Below are 26,085 nucleotides of genomic sequence, written 5' to 3'. Positions count from 1 at the left end.
AACGAGGTAGCACTTACTGATTAGCCAGTAGAAAGTACTCCCGTTGAGTAGAGTGCAAATCGCAAAAAATCCGCGAGTTCGCTGGAAAATCAGCTAATTTGCGGATTTTTTTGTGAATTCGCGTGAATTCGCGGACAGCAGATCTGCAAAATTCACCCATACTTTCTATCGTCCTATCTCTAGGTTACCATTTCCAGCAAAAATAGTGGAAAAACTAATGAACTCACATTTGACAAGTACATTCAGGAAAATCAGTTTCTGAATTCCTCCCAATTCGGATTTAGGGCCAAACACAGCACAGACAGCTTTAATAAAGACTATAGATGAATTAAGACCCATCTTTGAAGAAGGAGGCTCTGCAGCACTTATACTTCTCGACCTGTTGGAGGCTTTCGACACGGTTGATCAAGCCACTCTTGTTGGTCGCCTTAAAAACTGGGCATCACCTTCAAAGCTCTTGCTTTACTTCAATCTTTTTTAATGGAAAGAGAGCGCTCTGTCATGTGGGAGAATTTCTCATCTAAGTCCTTCTTTCTTCCTTGCAAGGTCACTCATGGCTCTTCTCTGAGCCCCTTGCCCTTCGATATATATATATGTTACCGTATGGCTTCCCTGATCAAATCCTTTGGGTTCTCCCCCACTTCGTACACGGACAATACGCAGATTGTTGTGTCGGCCTCTAATGATGTGGAAGTCACCATTTCCCAGTTTCACAAATGTATGAGAGCTGTCAGCAACTGGATGGGCAAGAATTGCCTCAAATTGAACTCGGAGAAAACCTTGGTCATATAACTATCCACATTTCTGGAGCCCACATCGTTGGCCATCAGAGTTAGGAACTCTCCCTATCCTGGTCCAAAAAGCGATAAATCTAGGTATAACTATAGATGAGAAGTTGAACTTTAATAAGCATATCAGCTCAGTGATCCCTTCCAGTTTCAAAACTTTGAGAATTATCAGGAAGATTCCTCCTTTCATTCCTCTTACGTCAAGAAAAACAATCATCTCCTTTCTAATTCTCACAAGACTGGACTACTGTAATGGACTTTATATCGAGCTGCAAAAGCAGTATGTGAAATAGCTACAGAGCATGCAGAATGGGGCGGAGAGACTTATTCTTGATCTTCCCATGTTCCGGCTTGTCTCAACCCCCATTAAGGGACTCCACTGGCTTTCAGTGAGTAACCAAAATAAATTCAAGGTGCTGTACCTTACCTATAAGGCTTTGCATGGTCCTGGTCACCTGAAACAGCCCCTTTGCTGGTACATACCCAGCAGAGACCTACGATCTAAAAACACCATGATGGTCCCCCGCCCCATCTTTAAGAGACTCAAATGGGGAGACTGAGGAGACTGGGGAGTCTGAAGCCTCACACTCTGGAACAGGCCGCCTATAAATATCAAAGCAGTTCCCACCTTATCGATTTTTAGGAAACTGCTTAAAACTTGGCTTTTGAATTCCTAGTCCTCTCTTGCTCTGCCTATACTGCTATACCTAATCAATGCCAAGACACCTATGGTTATTTGTGTGCTTTAGAAATTCATTAACATAACATTGTTCATATTCTTACAGGTCTCCCTCCACAGAGGTCCTTCCCCAAACCCTTTCCCTCGTCTGGACACTCCAATAGTCTGCGCTGTTATGGCATTCAGACTTGGTGGTGCCTGAAGGTGGATCCTTTTTATCAGCGAGCGAGCAAGCTCAGAGGAATACAAACCCAGCACTGGCACTCCTGCAGGCAAAAGCAAGACCTCCTTGAAGCACGAGTGTTCAGGTCTCCCCCTGGGCTCCCTGTGGATCATTTATGTGTCCAATACTGTCCTCACCGTTGAGCAGGAGTGTGACACTGGGGGCACCGCAGTCCATACAGCCGCAGTCTGTGCAGGTAAGAGCGGCGAAGCAGTGGGGCCAGGTTGGGGGGATTTGAGGGATGATGTCGGGAGAAAATGTATTATTTATTAGAATTTCCCTCTGCATTGTCCCTCGAAATCCCCCCTTACACAACTCCACGCCCCATCGCTGTTTTCTGAGTCCATATAAATTGAAAATCCCCAGCCAAAAGCACTGTACCTGCAAGGGGGGTTGTTGACAGAATGGGCAGTTACACAGGCTCTCAGGTTTCGTATCACCATCTAGGATACAGCTCAGACAAACCACACTGTTGTCTCCTGGCAGTAGGATCATATGGCCCAATCTCAGACCATCAGATAGTCACTCTGCGATCGGTCCTGTCATGCGGGCAGTGTGAGGTGCTTTTCTCCAAGAGGCTCCAATTCAATCAGACATTGTCCAGGCTTGGGGATCAGGGCTGTGAGAAGTTGGCCTGGCATATGATGTCCACTATTCTAGTGGGCACCTTGCACCAGTCCAAACAACCCTTATTGATGGTAGGTTTAAAGACAACCTATATAGAAAGCTATCCTAATGGTAGCTGTGGAGAGCAGCCTTCAGGCTAAGTCTTGAAGGAATGTAAAGCAGCTTGTTTTACCAATCTATAATCTCATGAATGAGCAAATGAAAGGAGACCCACACCAGGTATATTAATAAAATATATGTATTTATTCTAAACACATCCCGCTAGTCTCTTTATGAGGTTAGAGGCAAAAGTACGTTCAGTAAACTTAATTAGCACACAGTAAATTAGCACCATATACGTTGAGCCCTAGGGGCGTACCAAATCATATATTAAGAAAGTGGTATAAGAACCACGACTGACATAGATACAAGGCCTAGAGCCTTTAGAACCAATGGGGCCACCAGGAACCACCCAGGGTAGTGACACAGGAGACCCACGGAGGACACGTGCAGTGTCTAAACACATCTGCAAATCACCCTTAACTTCTATGGGGAAAGTTGCTGTTGGAAATTTAAAGATTAAGGACACTTAGAAGAGGACTTGTAGCAAACCCCTTTAGAACTAGGATGTTCTAGGGTCAACACCCACGGGAGCATCAGGGTACTCGAGTTACCTCACCCAGGGAAGCCGGGTGCATAGGTGTCTTTTCGTGTCGGGTTTCGTCGTCGATTTCAATGGCGAGCTGCTGCAAAGTGCTGCTGGCGGCCAAGTGGAAAGTGTCCAGGTGGATCTAAGGGTGGATCAGAGCTGTGAAGAACCTGAAAGCAGAGGGGACAGAGTCTGATTCACTTGCCAGTGACCAGGAAGGCGATGAGCGGATGCCCACCGATGTTGGGTGATTTCAGGTAGAGAAGCTGAAGCTTGACTCTTCAGCCACGAGGACCAGGAGGTGTCGACGACAACCAGGTGTTGGATTTGTGCTGTCCCACAAACAATGTCGAGTGCTGCGGTGTCGGTTTTTGCATTGGAACCAACAAGCCTTGGGAGCAGCAACCCACGCATAAAAGCAGAGATTGGCTTTGTTGCAGACGAGCAAGGTCTGATGGACTCATCCCTTGGTGGGGAGTCAGGGCACGTCTTGAGCAATCAGAGAAGCCCAAGAAAAAGAAGTGTTACCTTCATGGGGAACCACCAGTCGATGGACCAGGGATCGCAAAGAGGCCTCAAGCAGAAATGCTAGAAGCGTGCTCACGGAACACTCGTGGAGTGTAGGTCTACGATCTTCGGTGCAGATGGTCCTCAGGGCTTGCACTTTAAGTAGTCCAAAGCACACCTTTGGGAAAGCTCGGGAAGTATATGCACTAGCAAATGTGCACGTGTCCAGGAGTTCTGGTCCCACGTCACTCATGAGGGCTGCGGGTCTCAGCTTTGCTGGGATCTTGTGTCAGCCTCTGATAAGTTTGGAAGTCTGTGTCCTGAGTTGCAAATACTTCAGGATGTGGCAGGGGCCTCAGAAATGCAGACTGGCAAGATGCTTCTTTGGTGCCTGTTTGAACAGGGGAGTCACTCTTTGACCCCAAGGAAGATTCTTCCGTCTTCTAGTCTTGTAGAATGTCAAAGTTCCAGGATATATGTTTCAGAGTTTCATCCAGGTGTAATCTGAAGTCCTAAATGACTGAGGTCCCATACTTATTCTAACCAAGGGGGTTGGACATACTCTGGGGACCCACCTATGGGAGGGTCTGGGAAGAGCGGTGGTTACACCCATTCCCTTTCTTCAGTTTCGTGCCAGAGTAGGGACTGAGTGCCCCTACAGCCGGTATGAACTGGGATATGCACAGAGACACCGAGTGTGCCCCCAGCACTGTCTGAAAAGCATTCTCTGGATGCACTCACCCAGCCCCAATACACTAAAGCCTGTCTGGGAGGTGGTCACACCTCCCTGTGATAGGAAACCTATTGTAAAGGCCCCCCTTCTGAAGTTTCATCCAGCAGCAGGAGGTCTGACCCATGTCTGTGGCTGCAGCATCCATTTTGTGATGCCAGGGCTCTTTTAAACTATTACAGGTTAGGTCAGTGTGTACAAGTCTCTCCCTCTAGAAGGGTGGAATTCTACTCCCACCACCAGGACTGGCGGGGGGGATAGGATTCCAAAGTGTTTGACAACAAACACAACATGTTTCCATGCAGCCATTCCAAAGTTAGCATTTACCCGCGAGGTTATAATACACTTAAGAGTATATGGTCTGGCTACATCACAGAACAGCTTCAGGGAAAAGATTCCGAAAGCTGCAGAAGGGTCCTGCTCATGCATGGTCACCCTCTCACACAAAACCAAGCACTCTGTCTTCAGGTAAGATATGGCATGCTATAGGAGTGACTTATAGGTTTATATATGTCAGTGATTAATGGTAGATATAGGTAACCCATATCTTAGTAAGGGGTGCATGCACCACCTTACCCTGGCTGCAGTAGCAGACCTGTGGTGCCATGTTAGAAGGCTTCCCAGAGGTGGCATAATACATGCTTCAGCCCCTGGTAGGCCTCTGGGATACCTATACCCTTAGTACCTAAGGTACCATATACTAGGGACTCACAAGGGTAACCCAGTAACCAATCTGGAGTGTACCTAATGTACATGGAATCCATTTAGGGAGGAAAGCAGATAGGCTGGGGCCCGAATAGCAGGATCCCAGCCAAACTAATTCAAAAACCATCATAACGCAAGGAAAAAAGTAGGGGCAACCATTTAGTCAGATTCCACCTTCCTACAACGGCTCCCCACACTGTCTCTCAGCCAACTGGGGCAACCCGTGAGCACCAGCAGGACCCTCTGTGAAGTGCAGGCATACAGCGGACCCACATGTTTCAGCCATTGAGCTCTTTCACTTTTTGCGGGCCAGAGCTTATATCCGCTGCAGGCCATGCAGCCGCACTCTAGTCTCTGCAAACAGTTCAGGCCTCAAGAAGGACCCCGTCAGCCCGAGCCTTCAGCCTGGGCCTCAGTGTGCTCCCATGCCCCTTCTCCCTCCTCAGTAGGCTTTCCTCCTTGGACCGCTTCCTGGGGTCACAGGCAGTGCATCACTGGCTCTTTCTCAGGGGCTGGCACTCATCGCTCAGTTCGCTGATCACTGGATGACTCGTGGTCTCACTGCCAGGACCTCAAGTGTGCCATAGATACTCAGCGTGGCCTGCCCCCTCCAGTTACTGCACTACACTACTTGGCTTGGGCTAGGGGCAGCGTCTATCAGTGAGTCTGCAGCTTTCCTCCTGTACCGTCAGAAAGATTTGGCCCCAGAAAAAGTCACACCAGCATGGGGGGTTCCCACAGAAAGACACTCGACAATTGCAGGTACGCTGACAGGCAATCGCTGTACAGTTATGGGCCATGCCTGTATACAGGCTCAGATACAAGGAGGATCTGCATGGTCCAGTGAGCGTCTCATCTGACTTTGGTGCTCGGCAGTCCTCGAGGGCCTCAGGGGTCTCCCTACTGACCCCAAATACTGTAGTCAACTGAAGGAGTAGAAGGGGGGAGTATGGCCACATAGACAGTAGGATTAAGGTAGGATTATACTGATGTCGATTGGAGCTCGGCTAGAAGCATCCGGGTGAAAGATCATTTAGTAGACTATCAGCTCTTTATTTGTTTTTCTGGTGTACAAATGTGTTGAGTTGTTCAAAAGAAGACCCTGTCAAAGTGGATAATCACCTGCACCAAACCCTAAAAGGCACTGCCCAAAATGCAGCTCCAAGAGACCATGAAAACCAATTCCATCAGGACCATGGTTGCTACTACTGCACATAAGAAATTCTTATTACTTATATCTATCAGTCATTGACATGGGCACCACTATATACATGCATGAGACTCTGACATTCAGGTCTGGAGGGAAAGTCAATTTGCCTGCTCAAACCTGCTTTACTTTTGGTCCAAATCCACTCCCCAGACCATCCACCATTCGTAGGTACTGCATTTATTCTAAAGGTGAGGAATGAGCAGTTAGAAGTATCATCAGAAGAAGAGGCTACTTACCTTCAGTAACACTCTTTCTTGTTGATGCTCTATCTAATTGCAAATTCCTCACAGCCCTTCTTCTCCCCATTCTGTGAAGTGGCACAGCTAATGTAGTTTTCCAGATACAGACTGGCACCAGGACATATTTTAAAGATTAGGAATTTGCAATTACATAGAGGACCCATGAGAAAGAGCACTCCAAAATGTATTGAATTTTTCTTCTTGCATGTGCAGACCCACCAAATAAACCATGCACCAACACTTCCACAGGTTCCTGTTGCTCCACAAGTGAGACTCTCTAAGCCTCGTATACATTGCTTGAGGAAATTCCTACATAAAGTGCTATTAAAGCAGTAACATCCTTCACATATCACAGTCTGTCGAGGAGCTGAGGTATCCTAATCCTCGCTGGGGCTATGACCCTTGAAAAAGATATCCAGTAGTACTCCTGATCTAACAAATTATTACCCAACCACTACATTTGCAATTTCAGTGTTTGCAAACAAGTTAGAGGGAGCGGGGTATTTTTAGCAAGAAATGTTCATTAGTCAAATGTCTACTCTGCGCATATGCTAATATACATTTTCTGTTGATCTAAATTCTCTAATTACATGTGAAAAGGGATTAGACAGTAGTAGATCTACTTACTTCAAAGGGAAAAATTTACACAAATGTCCAATACAAATTGCATTTTTTCTTGTGTCTCTGTGTCTTGTGTACATCCTATAAAATGCTCTTTGAATAGGTTGGAAGTATTTTTGCAAGATGTTTACAAGATTTACTTTTGAGTGGGTTGCCTTAAAACAATAGCTATTGTTAGCTGACTCTGAATTGTGGCTCCACCACACTATTACTGATTAGTGGTTTATTAACCCACCAAACCTCAATCGATTGATCACTATTGGAAGGATAGAAGGTTGATCTAACATAACTTAATTGGACTCAATGCACGTTTCTGCAGAAAATGCACGAGCCCAGTGTGTTATGACTGCTAAACACACTGAACTAGACTCCTGAATCTCTATCCCTGTGGAAAGGCTCTGAATGCCATTGCTGCCGAATGGCAATGGATGCTCATGTGTGTACCCTTTAGGTCGTGGTTGTGAACCCATTCAAGAATGACTCAGGCGTTTTCAGTGTTGACGCGCCTGAGATTGACAGAATAATAGTCAGGTTCATATGGGTGATGATATCCCCTTTTCCGATAAAAACCACACATAAAATGTGATTTAAGGGCTATTAAAGAGATCACATTATTATTATGTTTGCATGCTCCCGATTGCACCCTCGTGTTGCTTTGGTGCTAAATCTAACATTGTACATGGAGTAATCAATGACCTTGGTGGTGAGCAATTAAAAAAACACTTGCAATGCATTAGTTAGGCGTTTCCATGGACATGTTGTCATATTGATTGTACCAAAGATATTTCAACTTTTTAAATTTCTCTTTTACTCATTTTGAGTCCACCGTTTCCCATCTCACTGCCTTTGACCAATCATACCGTGTGTGCATTTGTGAAACAGGAAGTAAGAATAATTAGGTCAATCTGAGGTATAGCTTTGAAGGACAAGCAAGTACAAATATCTTCCAAAATGGATTAAAGCAGGGTGAAGTTTAGAGTTTAGGCAAGCAATGATAACAAAACTAAGAAAAAACTGTAAGCCATAACCAACATTAATATTAGAATAATTCCTAACAAAACTGAGGTTAGTAGAAAGCCCGAAAACATCATCCATGTTCAGCTCCCCTTATTGAAATACTTGAGAGAGACAGAATGTGTTTATTGTAATTGTAACAGTACGTTGTAGACATATGCCCAGAATAATTGTGGGGTGAGGAAGGGATTTGTGAGTGAGTTCAAAACTTTAATTTTGATGTTATCAGTTGACTGTAGCATATTGTTACCTTTCATCACGAATGGGAACAATACACACTTTGCACAGACTAAAGATGGTTTGAAAGATTAGTCTGTATTGTTATACGTTTACTAAATTGCATGCATTATATGGCATGAAAATAATAATGTCTCCACTACACTGAACTAATCAGTACCTCACCTCGCTTTTTAAGTGGAGAAGTGTGGCTCACTGGTAAGAGGCGGCAGATCCTGAAGCAGAGGTCAGACCCGGGACCAGGGTTCAATTCCCAACGCGGCAGGGTCTTGAGCCCAAATATCCACGGACTGGATAATTCTCGTTTCGGTGCCTACTCGAGTCACAGGTTCACACTCTGCAGCTCTGGGCATTAGCTTGCTTAATCTCCACTAGGCCCCCCCCCCCCCCCCCCCCCCCCAGCGGGATGCCTGGCTTTCACCTTGGGGACGCCCAGTCTGGGTATCTCACAGGGAAAAACCAGGAGGGTTCCCAAGGCAAGCGCCGAGATGCCTACGAGTAATCCAGCACTATATAAGAATGCTTAATAATAATATGTAGGGGCAAGATTTACTAACATATGCGCCTCAAATATTGATTATAACTTCTGCACCGACTATTTGCATCTTGCCTAGCCTCTGTTGTACTAATAGGTAAAGTCACAATAACTCCAGTTGCATGGGCCGCAGAACAGCCTTCTTAATGAATATTGTTTAGGCAGATTACTCATTGCGGTCCTCTGATTGCCTAAAAACACAGGGATAGTGATCTACAAGGAACAGCTGTGTTTTCTTTCCCACATTTTTTTTTTTTACAGAAGCTCATTTATTAAACAACACAGGTGCTGCAAAAAAAAAATCCCATTAGTAAACACGGGGGTACGGGGTATCAGTGGTGCCCAGGACCACTACCTCCCCCATGACTGCTGATAAAATTCACAAGATGATACTTTCCCCCTTTGCATCTTTGCAGTTACCACCCCAACTCGAGGCACCTGTGACCACAATTTGGCTCAGGGGGACAGTGGAGGAGGAAAGAGTATGTTAGGGTTTTGCTAAATATGACTCCTGTGTGATTCCTTTGTAGCTGAACTGCATTTTTTATGTATCTCAGGCTTGCTTCGTGATATAGTCTATGCTGGCTATTAGACTTACTGACACGTGTTACCTTGCTCTGTGAGAGTTCTTTAGCCATTTAAATACCATACATGTCTTCAGACCTGTCTGTGCCCACTCAATTGCCTGCATCAGCACTCGCTTGCAAAAACACGAGCATCACAGATACTTCCTGATCGCATCATATCCATTAGTACCTTTGCCTAATGTTCCTGCACTAATATAAGGGCATATTATCAAGACAGGTGATAAAATTATCGCCGTTTTAGCGGCAGAAAACTGTCGCTAAAACGGCGATTATGGGCTTGATAATATGCTCTATGGAATTCCAATTGAAGCCCATGTTAGATGTCCTTCACATTTAACATGGGCTACAATTGGAATTCCATAGAGCATATTATCAAGTCTATTATCGCCGATTTAGCGGCAGTTTTCTGCCGCTAAAACGGCGATAATTTTATCGCCTGTCTTGATAATATGCCCCATAGTCCCTAATGGAGATGTTCGAAATGTGCATTATTTTTTGGGGCAAAATACTAGGGGGCATATTATCAAGGAACTGCGTTGAATTTATCACCACTTTATCGGCAGGAAACTGCCGCTAAAGCGGTGATAATGAGCTTGATAATATGCCGTAGTGAATTCCCATAGAAGCCCATGTTAACACCAGAACATGGGCTTCTATGGGAATTCACAAGGGTATATTATCAAGCTCATTATCACCGCTTTAGCGGTAGTTTCCTGACGATAAAGCGGTGATAAATTTAACGCAGTTCCTTGATAATATGCCCCTTGGATACTTGGAATTGTGGCACAATTAAATAAAATATGTTTTACAGGCATCATGAAAAACTATTATCTGCAAGAGTATACCTCATTCAGGAAAGCCACGTAAAATACCAGCAAGAGACTAGTTCAAGGAGAACATATCTGGTTCGAGGACCAAATGTCTCTCAGTGACACATTTTATATGAAAATGCAGATGTATTCAAACACGTAAGTAAGAGATAACTCCAGCATAACATACATTCTTATTGACCTTCTCAGAATACAGTAACTCCTAGAATACATGTTCAGATGCATTATTCCTTCTTTTTCCATCTGTGCTTAGTTTAATTTCTACGGAGAGTGAGTTGTGATGTTTCAGTATCACTTTTGCCCCAATAGTATCATATGAGTAAGAGGACATTTTGATTGAAAGGACTCAAGAAATGGTTTTGTGAGGTGTCTGTTGTACTAAGGAGAGATACGAGTTCTATGAATATAACTCAACAAAGACATAGATCAATTAACATTGTTAGACGAGTGAGGTAACGTAGCATAATTAAAAACTATTGAACTGAATAAATGAACTTTCATGTAAATGACAGATGGACATTGGACGAATGGATGAATTATGAACCCGGAATTATTGCTTGCTTTGTAGGCAACTGGTTATACGCTAAAGTGTGCCATTGTGCATTAGAGTAATAGTTCATGAGATATCTAGCACGTAACTGACTCAAAGAAAGACCCCTGACAGATAACCGGTAAACGTGGCAAGCATGGAAAATAAGAAGGTGCCTCCGGGACCGCCTTCATTCCAAATAACCAAAGGGCTTCATTACCAGGTGCGTCCACGGATGTGGGGTTGTTAATTCTGTGATCTGGAGGATAAATAATTTTGTGGGTCTTGTTAATTGTGCATTTAACAATGACTCCAGATTGAACCTTGAGTATGCCTATAAGAATCTCAGAGGGAATCAGTAATTCAGGTCAATTCCCGTCGGCAATCCCACATTGTACCCCACAGTTCAGCAACTAAAATACGAGAAATAGTGACCTACGGGCAGCGCAAGGGGCTTGTAAATAAGCCCCTGAGTATCCCAATGGGAACGATAGAGAACATCAGAAATTCCATGTCTGATTCCACTAGCAATCCCACATTTCCCCCACAGATCAGCAGCTGAAATTTCCGGGGGAAATATGAGGGATCTATGGTGACTCCAGTTACCGCATAATTCCGATAGTGCTGGTAACAGGAGTATCAGCCCCCTCCGGAATTACGGCCGCTACTAAAGAGGGCCAAAGTTTTAAATGCTGAAAAGTCTTGGTAGTTCATGTCATGATCGGTAATATAAGTAAATAAATAAATATATATATATATATATATATATATATATATATATATATATATTACCTACTGGCGGTCGCCAGTAGGTATATATAGTTAGGATTTTTTCTCTATGGGTTTTTTGAAAATTCTATGTCTAATAACTTTGGCGTTTGTGGACGGAATCGGCTGAAATTTTCAGGAAAATGGCACATTTTGTTTCTGAGCAGCCCTTGAAAATTTGGGGGGGGTTCGTCCAGTGGGGGCCGAGAAAAAAGGGGGGTCCCAAAACGTGTTTTTAACATTGAGTTTTCCATAGGGCGGTTGGCCTCACTTTTAGCCCGAACGGCTGAATGGATTTGCACGAAACTTGGCAAAATTGTAGGGACTGGTAGCCCGATGTGCCTTTTGTAGGTCTCAATATATGTGCTCCAGTGGATTTTGAGAAATTAACGTTTAAAAAAAGATATATATCTGTAACAGCGGACCGGTTAGCGCTCTGGTTCGCGGACTTTTCGCGCAACGGAGCTTTGTGAAGCGAAGCTGATTGGTTCTCCGGCGTCTGTCAACATTCCAAACAGTCCGTAGCGGCCGCCATCTTGTCTCTCGGTAGGATCGAGAGACAAGAGGAGGTCAAAACAAAGGGGGAAATAACTATAAGGGGGCATAGTAGATCCTCGCTGACCCCCTAGGTTTGATGTGGAGGTTTTAAAAGGGCCCCGCGGGGCAAAAAAAAAACAAAATAATAATAATCGAACGGCTGAATGGATTTGCACGAAACTTGGCAAAATATTAGGGACTGGTAGCCCGATGTGCCTTTGCTAGGTCTCAATATATGTGCTCCAGTGGATTTTGAGAAATTAACGTTGAAAAAAAGATATATATCTGTAACAGCGCTCCGCTTCGCGTACTTTTCGCGTTACGGAGCTTTGCGAAGCTGATTGGTTCTCCGGCGTCTGTCAACATTCCAAACAGTCCGTAGCGGCCGCCATCTTGTCCCTCGGTAGGATTGAGAGACAAGAGGAGGCCAAAGCGAAGGGGGAAATGACCATAAGGGGGCATAGTAGATCATTCCTGACCTCTTAGGTTTGATGTACCATTTTGCCAAGTTTGGTGTAATTCCGTTCAGCCATTCAGGCTGTAGACGTATGTAAATGTCCTATGGAAAATTGCATGGGGAAAACACATTTGAAAGTGTTGAAATTTAGAACCAATTAAAATGTTACTTTGGTTTTGTATTTGTGTGTGATGAAAGTTAATTGGTTATGTATATATGTCAAATGAGAGGAAACCACAGCCATTTTGTGATACTACTGTCTGAGGTACATTTGTGAGGAATTTTTGGTGGTGAATTTCTGGTGTTTGATTTACACAGTACTAACACTTCTGCTACTTTTAAAAAGGTGAGTTGTTAATTTGTAAGGGGAACTATGTTGTACACTTGAAGATAATTTGAAAAATGTTTTCTGTTATTTATTTGCAGTCCTTCTGTTATACTAAATACTTGATGAAGTTAGTTTTATATTATGTATTACTAAAAACGATAAATGAAAGTGATTATTTTTTTCTGCAATTTACAGCAAGCAATTTCAAAATAAAATGGCTCACAATGAAGAGACCGTGGCAATTTCTTTTGAATTGTCCACTACATTGATTGAAATTGAGAGCACCAATAATGAAATATTGTCACAAGGAGGACATGACTTGTATGATTCCATTAGATTGATTGAAATGGACAGCACCAAGAATGAAATATTGTCACAAGGAGATGACTTGAATGATTCCACTACATTGATTGAAATTGAGAGCACCAATAATGAAATATTGTCACAAGGAGGAGATGGCTTGTATGATTCCATTAGATTGATTGAAATGGACAGCACCAATAATGAAATATTGTCACAAGGAGGAGATGACTTGAATGATTCCACTACATTGATTGAAATTGAGAGCACCAATAATGAAATATTGTCACGAGGAGATGACTTGAATGATTCCACTACATTGATTGAAATGGACAGCACCAATAATGAAATATTGTCAGAAGGAGGAGATGACTTGAATGATTTTTTTGATCAATCTCTTGATGGCGAATTTATCGAGTGTTTGGAGACCATAGAGTTACAAGAATCATCATTGCAGACTTTTAATGAGGAGATTCCAGATGAGATGATTGAAGAGGAAATTACTGATGAGGACATGTTACTAGTTGTTTCAAATTTAGAAAATTCTGAAGAATAAATTTATATTTAGAAATCAAAAATTGTTTGAGACATTATTTATTTTTATTTTTAATTTATGAGGTTGTAGCGAAGTGATTGTAGTATAAAATGAGACTTATAGTATAGAGTGCAACATTTTTATGTTACATGGTAAGTTTACTCATATTTACTTCCCTTCTGCCACTATATTATCTCCAATGTGTATTTGACATGTCTTCTTCATCTCCGGCCTCCTTTCTCTCACTGTGTGTCTCCGATGCATCTTATCGCTGGTATTTTGTGTAATTACAGAAGAGAGTAAAATAAAATAGTTCGGAACGTGAAAAGGGGGCAAAGTAGAGTACTCCTCACCCCCTAGGCCTTTTTAGGCGGTCCCAAAAGGATCAGTTTCTGCTTTCCTGAGAGATTATGGTATGAGTTCCATATACCACAATAACTTGCATTACAACATGCAAGATATCTATCTCCTATTACCAACTTTTGGAGATATTCGCGCTAAGCGCGAATATCTCCAAAAAGTAACACCTGCCCTGAGCAGTTCTTAGCCATGTTATCCAATGGGAGGTGGATAACATGGCTAAGAGTATTAGCTCGGTAATGCATGAATATCGCTGACTTTTTAGCGATATTCATGCATTGCGGCCGTTTATTATCGCATTTGCGATAAACCTTGATAATAGTAAGGTTTATCTTCGATAATTTCTGACGATGCTTAGTGGTAAAAAATTGGTTGGTAAGCATCGTTAGCGATAAATATCGCTTAACTTTGGTAATATGCCCCAACGTCTGTTAACGTTCGATTCGAAGGAAATGAGGAAGTGTTGAAAAACATTGTCTGCGCCATCTTGCCTTTTTTGAAATGCCACACTTTTGTCGTGCACGGCAGCCATTTTAGATGTCTTGACCAGACCCACTCTCTGCACGCTGTCGATTCGTAGCATGGCTCCTCACCCTCGTAAGCATCTCCCCCAGGCACTGGTCACCACCGCTCTCTGTCTTATGCATGGGCAATAAACCTTCCCCCATCTGCGCTGCTCTTCCCTGAGAATCACACTCTGTGCCCGCCCGACACCTCCCTTTCGCCCTATTCACTACCGCACCCTCTGACACTCCTCTTCCTCTGTGTCTGAATGTCCAGGCCGGTCCTAGGCTATCAGCTAGCCCTGCAGATGTAGTTTATGGCCCCAGCTGTAAAGAATCACCCCTCTTCAAAGGAGTTATAGTAGATCAAGGCCCACACCCGATGTGATCCGTCACAGCACACGCGTTCCTACTATCTGAAAACCATCCTGTATTGTGATTGGGGAGGGGACCGAGCCTGAAGCGGAAGATTCCAGGAATGACTCTTTGTACATCAAAGTTTTTACAATTATGTGTCACATTAAAAATATATAGCACTCCAACAAAGTAGTAGGAATATAAAACTTTAATAACATATAAATATATACAACAAAACAAAAACAGTAAAAACATTTAAACAACGAAGAGACCGTGGCAATTTCTTTTTAATTATCCAATAGATTTATTGAAATTGACAGCACCAATAATGAAATATTCTTGTCAGTAGCGGTCTGTTGTGCGAATAGTTCCAAGGCAGCAGAACGCGCTGAAATCTAGATGGCACGAAAGTGATGTCTAGTAAGTTGCCGCCCAGCAAAAAACGGCGTGGGGCGCCGCGGGGGTGAGTGAGTCCAGTAGGCACCACAGCTATTCTTACCGGCATTGCAGAATTACTGCTGGGGACAATGCCTGTGCTGTAGCAGGGTCACAGCAGAAACAAAAAGGATTCTGTTGAAGATGTTGTTGGTTTTCAATTTGAAAACAGTTCTGGTGTCAACTGCTATGCTAATGTAGTGGTTAATGTTTTGTTTTCTCTAGAAAATGTAAAAGAGGGGGAGGCAGTCCAAAGTTCCGTTAAAAGGGCAAAGGAAAGGATCGGTGGTTTGAACTATCAGTCAAAAAGGGGAGGGGGTGCAATAATTTTTCCTACCGGGTCACACTGTGCTTTCACCGGAAGTAAGGTCTGCAGGATTGTAGTAATTCAAAGTGAGGCTGGCGCCAGCATGGGAGCGCCGACGTCCCGCGGATACAGTTTCGTCACTCCACGGGCGATCATGGCAGTCATTCCCCATCGGGGGTCGGAGACTCCCGCGGCTCCTCTAGAATCTTCAAGGTCGTGGAGGACTACGGTGGTGGAGTCAACCAGTGACCGGGCCATTTCTTTATGTTGGGCCCGCTCTTGCCAGGTCGACCGCCATTTTGAGAGTTCGGCAGCTACCGGCGATCGCGGGGTCACATGAGCGGACGGGCTCCACCCTGCCGGGCGAGACGTTGCAGCATGGCCACAGTGGAAGAACCGTTATCTAGGTCGTTCCGAAACTGTGCAGCACTGTAGTTGTTAGGATGCCACCGCCTGGAGCGCTGAGGGTGCAGCTGGGAAGCCTCCACCTGGGGAGGCGGGAGAGGCCTGTTCGCACCGTCTCTCCCTCCCAGTGCACCCCACGGCGTCTCGCTTGAGATTTGTTATGGCCGGACCAGGCGATGAGGACGAGGGGGGGGTCGGAGGCATGTGCAAGACATCCCCCTCCAGTGTTGTCGCAGCCATTATAAAAGAAAGAAGTGTCCCGTCCGTCTTCGGGCCAGGCTTCCGGTGGATGTCGGCCGGACGCCCCTGGCTCTGGCCCCATGAACGGGTTTCTTGGTTTATCGGCTGCAGCCGGATCCCGTCGGCCTCGGCCCCCCGACCGTTGGTGGTCGGACCGGAAGAGCATGTGGCGGGACTACCTGCAACTCTCAAGGGCCACCGCGGCCGGACTGGGAGAGAGAGGGGAGGGTCGAGGAGACATTCCCCCCCCCTGCAACTGTTCAGCGTTGTAAAGGCAATCCCCTGGCCGGGTCCCGCTGGTCTCGGCCTCTCCTCCGGCTACACCCTACGTTAGGATCTCCTGGCCGAGGCGTGGCAGCAGGACCTGCCTTATATGGGCTGCTCCCGGCTGGGCGTAGCCGGAACCCTGCCCCACCTTGGAAGTTTCCAGAGTGGGGGTGGATGTTCTACTGACTTGCATTTTCCCTAGTCTATCGATTTTTTTGGCGTGGCAGGCGGTGGGACAGCGAGGGGTGATTTGGTTTCTCTTACTGTTTTTCTGGTCTCTCACCACTGGCATATTTTAACGTTTTCTTGTTTCTAGGACATTAATAGGTTTTATCATTACGTTATGTTATCGTTTCTTTGTTCGTTGTTTAATAAAAGTTCATGTTCATCAGTGGCCTACTGATTTTCGTTTTCCTATTTTTTTCTTTCCAGGTTGTTTCATGGTAAAGTTTCTGTTAACAGGATACAGTGATCACTTCGTTATTATTGCATATGTCCTTTTCACTAGGGGTGGTCTCTGGTCGGGCCAGATGACGTATCTCTAGTAAATGGTCCGGGTGAAAAAGGTGCATCAATCAGTGGGGAGTAGATAGGCATGACAGATTACAACGGGGGAGAACGGTCCGCATTACGTACCCTTTCACTACTTGCAAAGATTTTCCTACGTTTATTTGCAAACAGGGAATACCTCCAAAAAGAACTAATTCCCAAACAGTCAATGTTCGGACAATCAATCAATCAATGAGGAATGAAATAGGTACGACGTGTTAAAGGCTTGCGTTACCTACCCTTCACTATCTGCAAAGGGAGATAGAATATTCCTATTCTTCCTCGTTTGCAGGTAGAGAAGATCGTTAAGAGAATTAACTTCGAACAATTCAATGCTCGATTGAAACAATCAACAAGGGGTACTGTGAACACAAATGAACGCCGCTTATATACATACGCATTGCTATTTTCAACAGGTTGTTCCTAATGTTTCTATTTTAGCGAGGTCAAAAGAGATCCCATTAGTGGCCTACTGATTTTGCTCGATTCCTTTTGTTTTTTTACACGATTTTTCGCTATCTGCAAAGACTAAACAGAGTATTGCGACTCTGTGCTTGTTTGTAAATAGAGAATGAACCAAAGAGAACAATCAATCAAATGGAGAGAGAAGCAGGCACGACGGATTACAAAGGGGGAAAGGGCTGCGTTAACTACCCTTCACTATCTGCAAAGAGAGAGTACTCCTAATAGAAATGAGGGGTGGGGGGCAGCAATCAAAGCAGATCAGTGTGCATAAACACGAAAAAAAAAATTCTTACCACGTACTTGACATTCGACAGCTTATGATATTTGCTATTAAAAAACCATTGAAATTCACTGAAAAAAACATAGGTTATAGACCATATATAGTTAGGAATTAGCATTTACAAAACCTTGAAAATTCACTGAAAAAACCATAGGTTATAGACCATATATAGTTAGGAATTAGCATTTAAAAAACCTTATTTTACTCACACAAAACCATTGAAATTCCATATATAGTTAGTTGCACTAACTATATATTGCGCACCCGCAATCCACTGCTGATGATGTCACATATTACATCATTCATGACATGGTCAGTGACATCACTGATGACATCACTGATGACATCTCAAATGCCAGCATCATAGAAGTGTGCAGCTACCAAAACAATACAAACAGGCAAGTAGGAAAGAAAAAAAGATATATAGCAGAATTACCACACCTGGTGGACACAGTGCAGTGGAAAACAAAAGGGGCAGGATAGACAGAAGCACCCAGTGCCAAGTGTCAATACCGTGCACCATGACTAGACACACGCAGTCAGGAGAGGGGTGAACCGACAGGAAGTCTGACCCCAGCATCCAACAGGTCAGTCTCAAGGCCACCAAGGATGAGTGCCACAGAGCGCCAGCTGCAACACACCACTCGCAACACACACTGCCACACCCACCGCAGGAAGGAACACGCTTCTGTGTGCCATGGGAGACCTACCGCTGCCACAGCAGCAGGCACCAGCGCCAACAGCACCATACTCACACACGTCAGTGACAGGAATTCCCACCATTTAGCCAGCTTGCCGACCCAACCATGGCTGCGCCCAGATGAAAGTTCTGGGTAGGTCGCCAGAACCATTACTTTACAGCGACCAGAGAGAGAGATGGGACAGTCAAACGCTCCCTGTTGATGCACTTTGGGGGCGACAAACTTTATGAACTGTTCGAGACATTGCCTGACACTGGGGCATCCCACGAGTATGATGCGGCTATCACGGCCCTCAACAGACACTTTGACCAGCAAAAGAACCCAGATTGTGAGAGGTTCAAGCTGGCTAGTCCCCGCAAACCGAGGCAGAAATGGATGACATTTTCTACGCCCAGCTCAGGAAGTTGGCGTGCACATGCACGAACATTGATCAGACAGAGAAAAACAGGGTGCAGATCATCCAGGGATGCAAGTCTGTTGCGCTGAGATGCCAGATGCTTCACCAACCCGAAATATCCGAGATGCTCATCCTTGCCAGCTCCCACAAGTTATCGGATAAACGGGCGGAAGAGATGGAGGCAGTGCGAGTGTGTAATACTCCAGCTGTTTCTATGCAGAAAATGGTCCACATCAAGGAAGAGATGGTGGAGATCATGCAAAGGAGACCTGGACTGGGACCAGGGCGAGCTACCGGGAAATGGCCTGATGGGAAGTGTGGACATTGAGGGTTTGACCACAAAGCACAAGACCGATGTCCAGTGAGAGAACAGACCTGCTCGAAATGTGGCAAGGCCAATCACTATGCCAGCGTCTGCCGAAGTGCAGGAGGACGCTCCAGAGGAGGCGCACCCAGAGGGCACCCTACTACCCTTAGGCACCTCATGCTCAAAGAGGGCGATACCACAGAAACACCAAAAGTACCAAGGTGGTGCTGCATATTATGTGGATGACAAAAAGGCCTGGCTGTAAGAAGTGCCCCCTCCGATGTGTGATATACTTGTTAAGGGGACCTCCGTGCATGCATTGGTAGACACGGGTGCATCTGTAAACTTCATGGACTCAGACCAATTTGAGACACTGTCGCCCAAACCACTCCTTGCACCCAGTTCGACCAATATTTACATATACGGAGCCATGGAACCCATACCGCTACAAGGAGTAATTGAAGTCGAGGTCTCAAGCTCTGAGCACTTTATAATGACCAAGGGCCAGATGTAGGTAGGAAATATTTACCGATTCTTATTTACCGAATTTTACTGATTCGGTAAATAAGAATCGGTAAATAAGAAGGGGGGAGATGTAGGAACATCCAGATGTTCCTTTTACTGATTCGGTAAAAATCGGTATTTACCGATTCGGTAAATACCGACCGGTAATGCCCATTCATTCCTATGGGCTTTGAAGCCCATAGGAATGAATGGCCATTACCGGTCGGTATTTACCGAATCGGTAAATACCGATTTTGACAAGGGTGCAGGGGGTGTCACTTTGACACCCTCTAGCACCCCCAAAAAAGGTTCGGGTGCCATGTGGCAGGCATACCTGCCCTAAGGGCAGGTCTGCCTGTCATATGGCACAGGTGTGCATGCACACATGTGCATGCACACCCGATTCGGTATTTTACCATCAAATAGAATTTGATGGTAAAATACCGATTCTTTAAGGCTTGTGGGACTCAGAAGAGTCCCACCTACATATCATATTTACCGAATTGGTAAAAATACCGATCGGTAAATTTACAGAATCAGTAAATTTACCGACCGGTAAATTTACCGATTCTGTAAATATCTGCCCCTACATGTCAAACTCCATTTACCGGTCGGTAACGGCCGAATTCGGCCGTTACCGACCGGTAAAACCCTACCTACATCTGGCCCATAGTTCCATGTGACTGAGGGGAAGAAGGTAACGCTGCTGGGATGCCACACCGCGGAAGATCTCCAGCTGGTGTTTTTTGCCAAGCAGGTCCATGACATCCATGCGGAGGACATGTTGAGTGAGTTTCCACAGCTCTTACAGGGCTTGGGCAAACTGAAGAGACACCAAGTGAAGCTGCACATAGATAAAACAATACAGCCAAGAGTTCTTTGACACCTGCGGATTCCTTTCCATCTCCACCCTCTGGTGGAAAAAGAGCTGCAAGACCTATAGGACTTGGGGGTCATTGAAAAGGTGTCAGGACCAACCACATGGGAGTCCCCGCTGGTAGTCTCACCAAAACTGAAGCAACCTGGCACCATTTGACTATGTGTCGACATGAGTCTTCAAATCAAGCCATTCGGAGAGAGAGACACCTGACACCGACTATGGATGACATTGTGGCTTACCTCAACAGGGCCGAATGGTTCTCCAAGCTGGACTTGAACTCTGGATATCATCAGTTGGAGTTGGCACCCTAACGCCGCTCCAATAACCACATTTTCCATGCACATCAGCCTCTGACGGTGTACTCGGCTCAACTTTGGGGTGTCCTCCACCGCAGAGGTGTTTCAAAACGCCATCAGGCCTGGTCAGAGTGATCAATTTGAGTGATGATTTCTTAATATACTCACAGAGCCTGGAGGAACACCAGGCCCGGCTGAGGGCGACCCTGCAAAGATCGGCAGACTGCGGGGTTACCCTACACAAAAATAAATGCGCTTTCTACCAAGGGTCAATAGACTTTTTCAGATGTGTCCTCTCGCATGACGGACTACACGTCAACCCACGCAAAGTGGAGGGCATCAGGAATGCAGCGATCCCACACAATCCTACTGAAATCAGGAGCTCCCTCTGGATGGTGACATACTGTGGGAGGTTTATCCCGAACCTGGCCACGATCTCGGAACATCTGCGACAGCTGATGAAGACCGGCACACCCTGGGAATGGAGGGGCAGAGAAGAATCGGATTTCCAGAACATCAAGAAGGCCCTCTGGACCAGAATACCATGGCGTACTTTCCCCCCAAGAGGGGAACAGAGCCCGTGGTGGATCCCAGTCCCGTAGGGCTGAGGGAGGTCCTTCTGCAAGAAGGAACTAAGGGGTTCTGCATCCCCGTCGCCTATGCCAGTCGGGCGCTATCCCTGACAGAATCAAGATAAGCACAAATAGAGTGTGAGGCTCTGGCTACTAAGTGGGCATTCCAACATTTCCACTTATACCTCTGCGGACATCCATTCAGAGTGATAACGGATCACAAACCCCTCATGCCACTAATTAATGGATCATCCCGCCTAGCACCCCCAAGAATGGAGAGGTGGGCAGTCCAGCTGCAGGCATACTCGTTCCAGCTGCTCTATAGACCCTGGGCGGACAACCCGGCTGACTTCCAGTACAGACACCCCACTCAAAGGGATGGCAAGACAACACAGGACGATGCTGAAAACATCGAAGCATTCGTAAATATGGGTGAAGCCTTTGCCTGCCCCATGGCCATGGCAAAGGAAGATCTTTGAGATGCAACCGGCGTGGATGACACCCTGGGAAGGGTAACAGAACCCCTTGAGAGGGGGCTGTGGCATCAGTTCCTCGAAGGAGCCAAGTTGCTCACAGCACATGAACAAAATTCCCGACGCCAGTTCTGGAAAGTAAGTGCACTAAGTAAGTGAACTAAGTGCCAGTAGATCCAGATTGGTGCTATGGGTCAACGGATCGTCATCCCTAAAAGTCTATGCCAACGAATGGTCACGCTAGCCCATCAAGGCCATCAAGGGACCACCAAGGCGAAGGCAAGATTGCTCGCGAACGTGTGGTTGCCCAACATGAATGAAATGGTGGACAAAGAGGTCAAGTACTGCCACCCGTGCACCATCACCAGTGCTGACCCCATGCCGGCACCAATATTGACTGAAAAACCCGCCTCACACCCTGGACGAAGATTAGTATCAACTTTGGGAGCTTCCCGGATGGAAGGCACATTATGGTAATCCTGGACTCATTTTTAAAGTTCCCATTGTCGAGCTGGTGACATCCACGGCAATCAGCCATGTTCAACTGGCTCTGGAGAAAACAGGAACTGGAAGTGTGCCTGCATCGGTTCCTACCCACCTATACACCACTCGATGACTGGGTGTGCATCAGCCTCGCTGCTGCTCAAGCGATCATCGTGGGAACTAAGCCCAGAGGACCCAGAGTGGCTGCCGCCTTGCCTGGATGTTAAATAGACTCAGCAGCAACGGCGTGCAACTAATGAGAACGCGACTGAAAGCCGCAGAGCAAGGGCCCCAACACTGCGAGTAGGGTCCAAGGTAATCCTCAAAAAACGCCACCCAGGCTAGAAGTTTCACACGCCATATGAGCAAGAGGTATGGACTGTAATGTGTGTCAATGATACCATGATCATGGCACAACGTGGCAGACCCACTGTGGTGAGAAACGTGTCCAGGTTTAAGGAGCTGACCGGTAGTCCTGCACCAATGGCTCATCTCAAGAGGAAAATGAGGAGCCCGTGGCCAGCCCCATGATGCCCGCTCCAGAGTGGGACCAAAATCCTGCACCCTCTGTGCCACAACCAGAGTCCAACACACCCGGAAGCAGCCAAGGTGAACGAGAATCCCGAGAGGCGCTGGCAGGATGTCCCGATAATGCAACAGGAGACTCCGCTGAAGCAAACCCTCAAAGTCAACGGTACCGGCTGCAACCCAATCCAGTGACCAGCCAAAGCCTGAGAGACTTCATGTGTTAAGCGATCCTCACACATACAGAAGCCATGATGGCGATCAGAGACAATGATATATCTCCGGACTGTTGTACATCCTTCTTTTATTTAGGAGGGAGGTAGGCGCACACTGCCTCACACTCCAGCACTTAGTTTGCACCGATGCATCATAATAAATGCAGTGCATGATAACACTTTCTTCAGTGTCAGGCTTTAGTTTTTCACGCTTGTTGGTGCAGCCAGTGCTGTGTATCTCTAGACACGTATTTCAGGATAATTGTCCTTCTTCAGTAGGGAGCAACACTTTTTTGGGGGTGCTGGAGATGCTGCCCCAAGTCTTCTCAGGTCTCAGTACCACTCGCTGGGAGCAGGTACATCAACGAGAGCTCGTCAGCTCGTTAGCTCAAGGGAGCCTTTTCAAATAGGAGGGGGTGGGCGCACACTGCCTCACACTCCAGCACTCAGTTTGCCCTGATGCATCATAATAAATGCAGTGCATGATAACACTTTCTTCAGGGTCAGGCTTTAGTTTTTCACCCTTGTTGATGCAGCCAGTGCTGTGTATCTCTAGACACGTGTTTCAGCATAATTGTCCTTCTTCAGTAGAGAGCACCACTTTTTTGGGGGTGCGGGAGATGCTGCCCCAAGTCTTCTCAGGTCTCAGTACCACTTGCTGGGCGCAGGTGCATCAACCAGAGCTCGTCAGCTCGTTAGCTCAAGGGAGCCTTTTCAAATAGGAGGGGGGTGGGGGCACACTGCCTCACACTCCAGCACCCTCTGTAATTTGTTCTTTTCTTTTCTGCCATTCTTTTCCTTTTTCCAGTTGATTCAATCTGTCTAAAAGAAAGGAGGGATGTAGAGAACCCTTCGGCCGCTACATGACAATATATCTGTGCAGCCCCCTTCGTGACAGGTGTCGGTCCGAGGGTATAAATAAATGGGCCCTAGGTCGCTTGTGACCTTCGGCCGACACTGAGCATTAGTGTAGTTGTGTGTTACTCAGGGCGCTGCTTTAGGCCCACTCACAGGCCTGGCCCCTGTGCGTCACACCTGCCTGCACTTTGACTTTTGCCAAAAACCCTGCTGGAGTGGGTCTATGTCGCCCAGCTCCACACACCGAGGAGAGGCAGGGCAGTCTCTGACATGCTCAAATGCGCGATCTGCCTCCAGAAGTGCAGGTTTTCATCAAAGCAGTTCCCTGCCTGCACTTTGACATTTGCCACAAACTCTGCTGGAGTGGGTCTATGCCCCCGCTCCACACCCCCAGGAGGGGCAGGTCAGTCCCTGAACATGCTCAAAAGCGTGACCTGCTTCCAGCAGAGCGGGTTTTCATCAAAGCGGTTCCCTTCCCACACTTTGGCTTTTGCCACGTAGTCTGCTGCGTTGGGACTCCGCCTCCCACATCCACGCACCCAGGAGGGGCATGCAGACCCTGCATGTGCTCAAAAGTGCAAACTGCTTCCTGCAGCGTGGGATGAGTGTGGGACGCGCCCAAGCGTACGCCTGGACGAAGACGGGCCTGTCTTTTCCTATCATCGCCTGACAGAGGCTGAGCTGAGGCACCCCTCTTGGATCCACAACATTATTGGTGAGCCATTCTTGTCTATATTGTTTGAGTTGCAGTCACTCTCCATTGTCATTTTTGGCTAAGAACCATGGGTAAGTGCGAACTGGTTGGAGAAAACTACAGTGCTACCGCCAAATCCGAAACTGGTAGAACATTAGACTCCTTCCTGGGTGAAGCCATGGAAATAGATCTGGCAGAGAGATGCCTGTCTCTCAACATGAGGATGGGGTTTAGTACCATTTCACCGAGTGGGATACCACCACAGTTGGGTATTTCTGAGGTGGTCTCTGGAAATTCATATAGCTTACCTACCCCTGGGGCTACCAACCAAGCTGCCTCTGTGATTATGAACAGGGTGTCCTCAATGGATATGCATGTGAGCACTAGTCTTTGTGAACCGTCAGCTAGGAAGAAGAGGAAAACCAAGCAAGGACCTGTTTCTGGTCACATCAAAATGCAGGGTCCACTCCTCTGCCAGCATATGTAAAACAACAGAAATCTAGTCTTCCACAGGCTGAAGGGTCTCCTATTTCCAAACATAGAGAGAGAAGAATGGTGCAAAAACTGTATTGGGGGAGCACTATGGATCATGTTAAAACCATTGTGACATCATCAGTTGCCCGTTGCTGGACAGGATATGCTCTCTGGAGGGGGCTATCCTGTAAATTATTTTCCAAGATAAATTTATAATTGGCTCCTTCAGCCCCTATGCAAGTCCATGGCCAGGTTCGCAAAAATCAAAGGGACCGGTTGCATCAATATCAATTCTAATCCTGAACAGAGGTCTCTGTGGCACACAGAAGCATCGGTTCCAACAGTAAACATGTTAACACCAGCCCTGGGGGCAGGGCCCATGCCAACACCAAGTTTTAGTAAAATTGGCCAATGACAAAAAGAACAAGACTGCGCTAACTGTACAAATAGTTCTAATTTTCAGGAGCCAAAGCCCCAGTTTCATATCACATGCACCCAGCCATGCTTGCACTTGCCACCTAACTGCTGTCTGTATGTGGTGGTCCTGGTTGGAGTATCACCACTTCCCTCTAATAGATATGAACCAGACCTGGAACTTATAATTTAAGTTTGCCACTGACTTACAAGGAACACTCATTTTTCTATCTCCGAGTATGATTATAGCGCCAGGACACCCATGGATAACAGTGCGCTCTATAAGTGTCATAAATAAATAAATAAATAAATAAATAAATAAATGATGTATGACTGGTGAGGAGAATTGGGTGGATTGGTCAATCAGAAAATCTATAGACAGGGCCTGTGTTGTTATGAATTGTAGTTACCTGGGCATGGCCTTTCACATGATCAAAACTGGCTGCAGGCCTGGTAATTTAGGTGCAGCTGCCAGCATTGTTCCCATAGGTTATTTTTATAAACTCAATC

This window comes from Lissotriton helveticus, chromosome 11 (genome assembly GCF_964261635.1).
Source record: "Lissotriton helveticus chromosome 11, aLisHel1.1, whole genome shotgun sequence".
Classification (NCBI taxonomy): domain Eukaryota; kingdom Metazoa; phylum Chordata; class Amphibia; order Caudata; family Salamandridae; genus Lissotriton; species Lissotriton helveticus.
Note: the sequence above shows the minus strand (reverse complement) of the source record.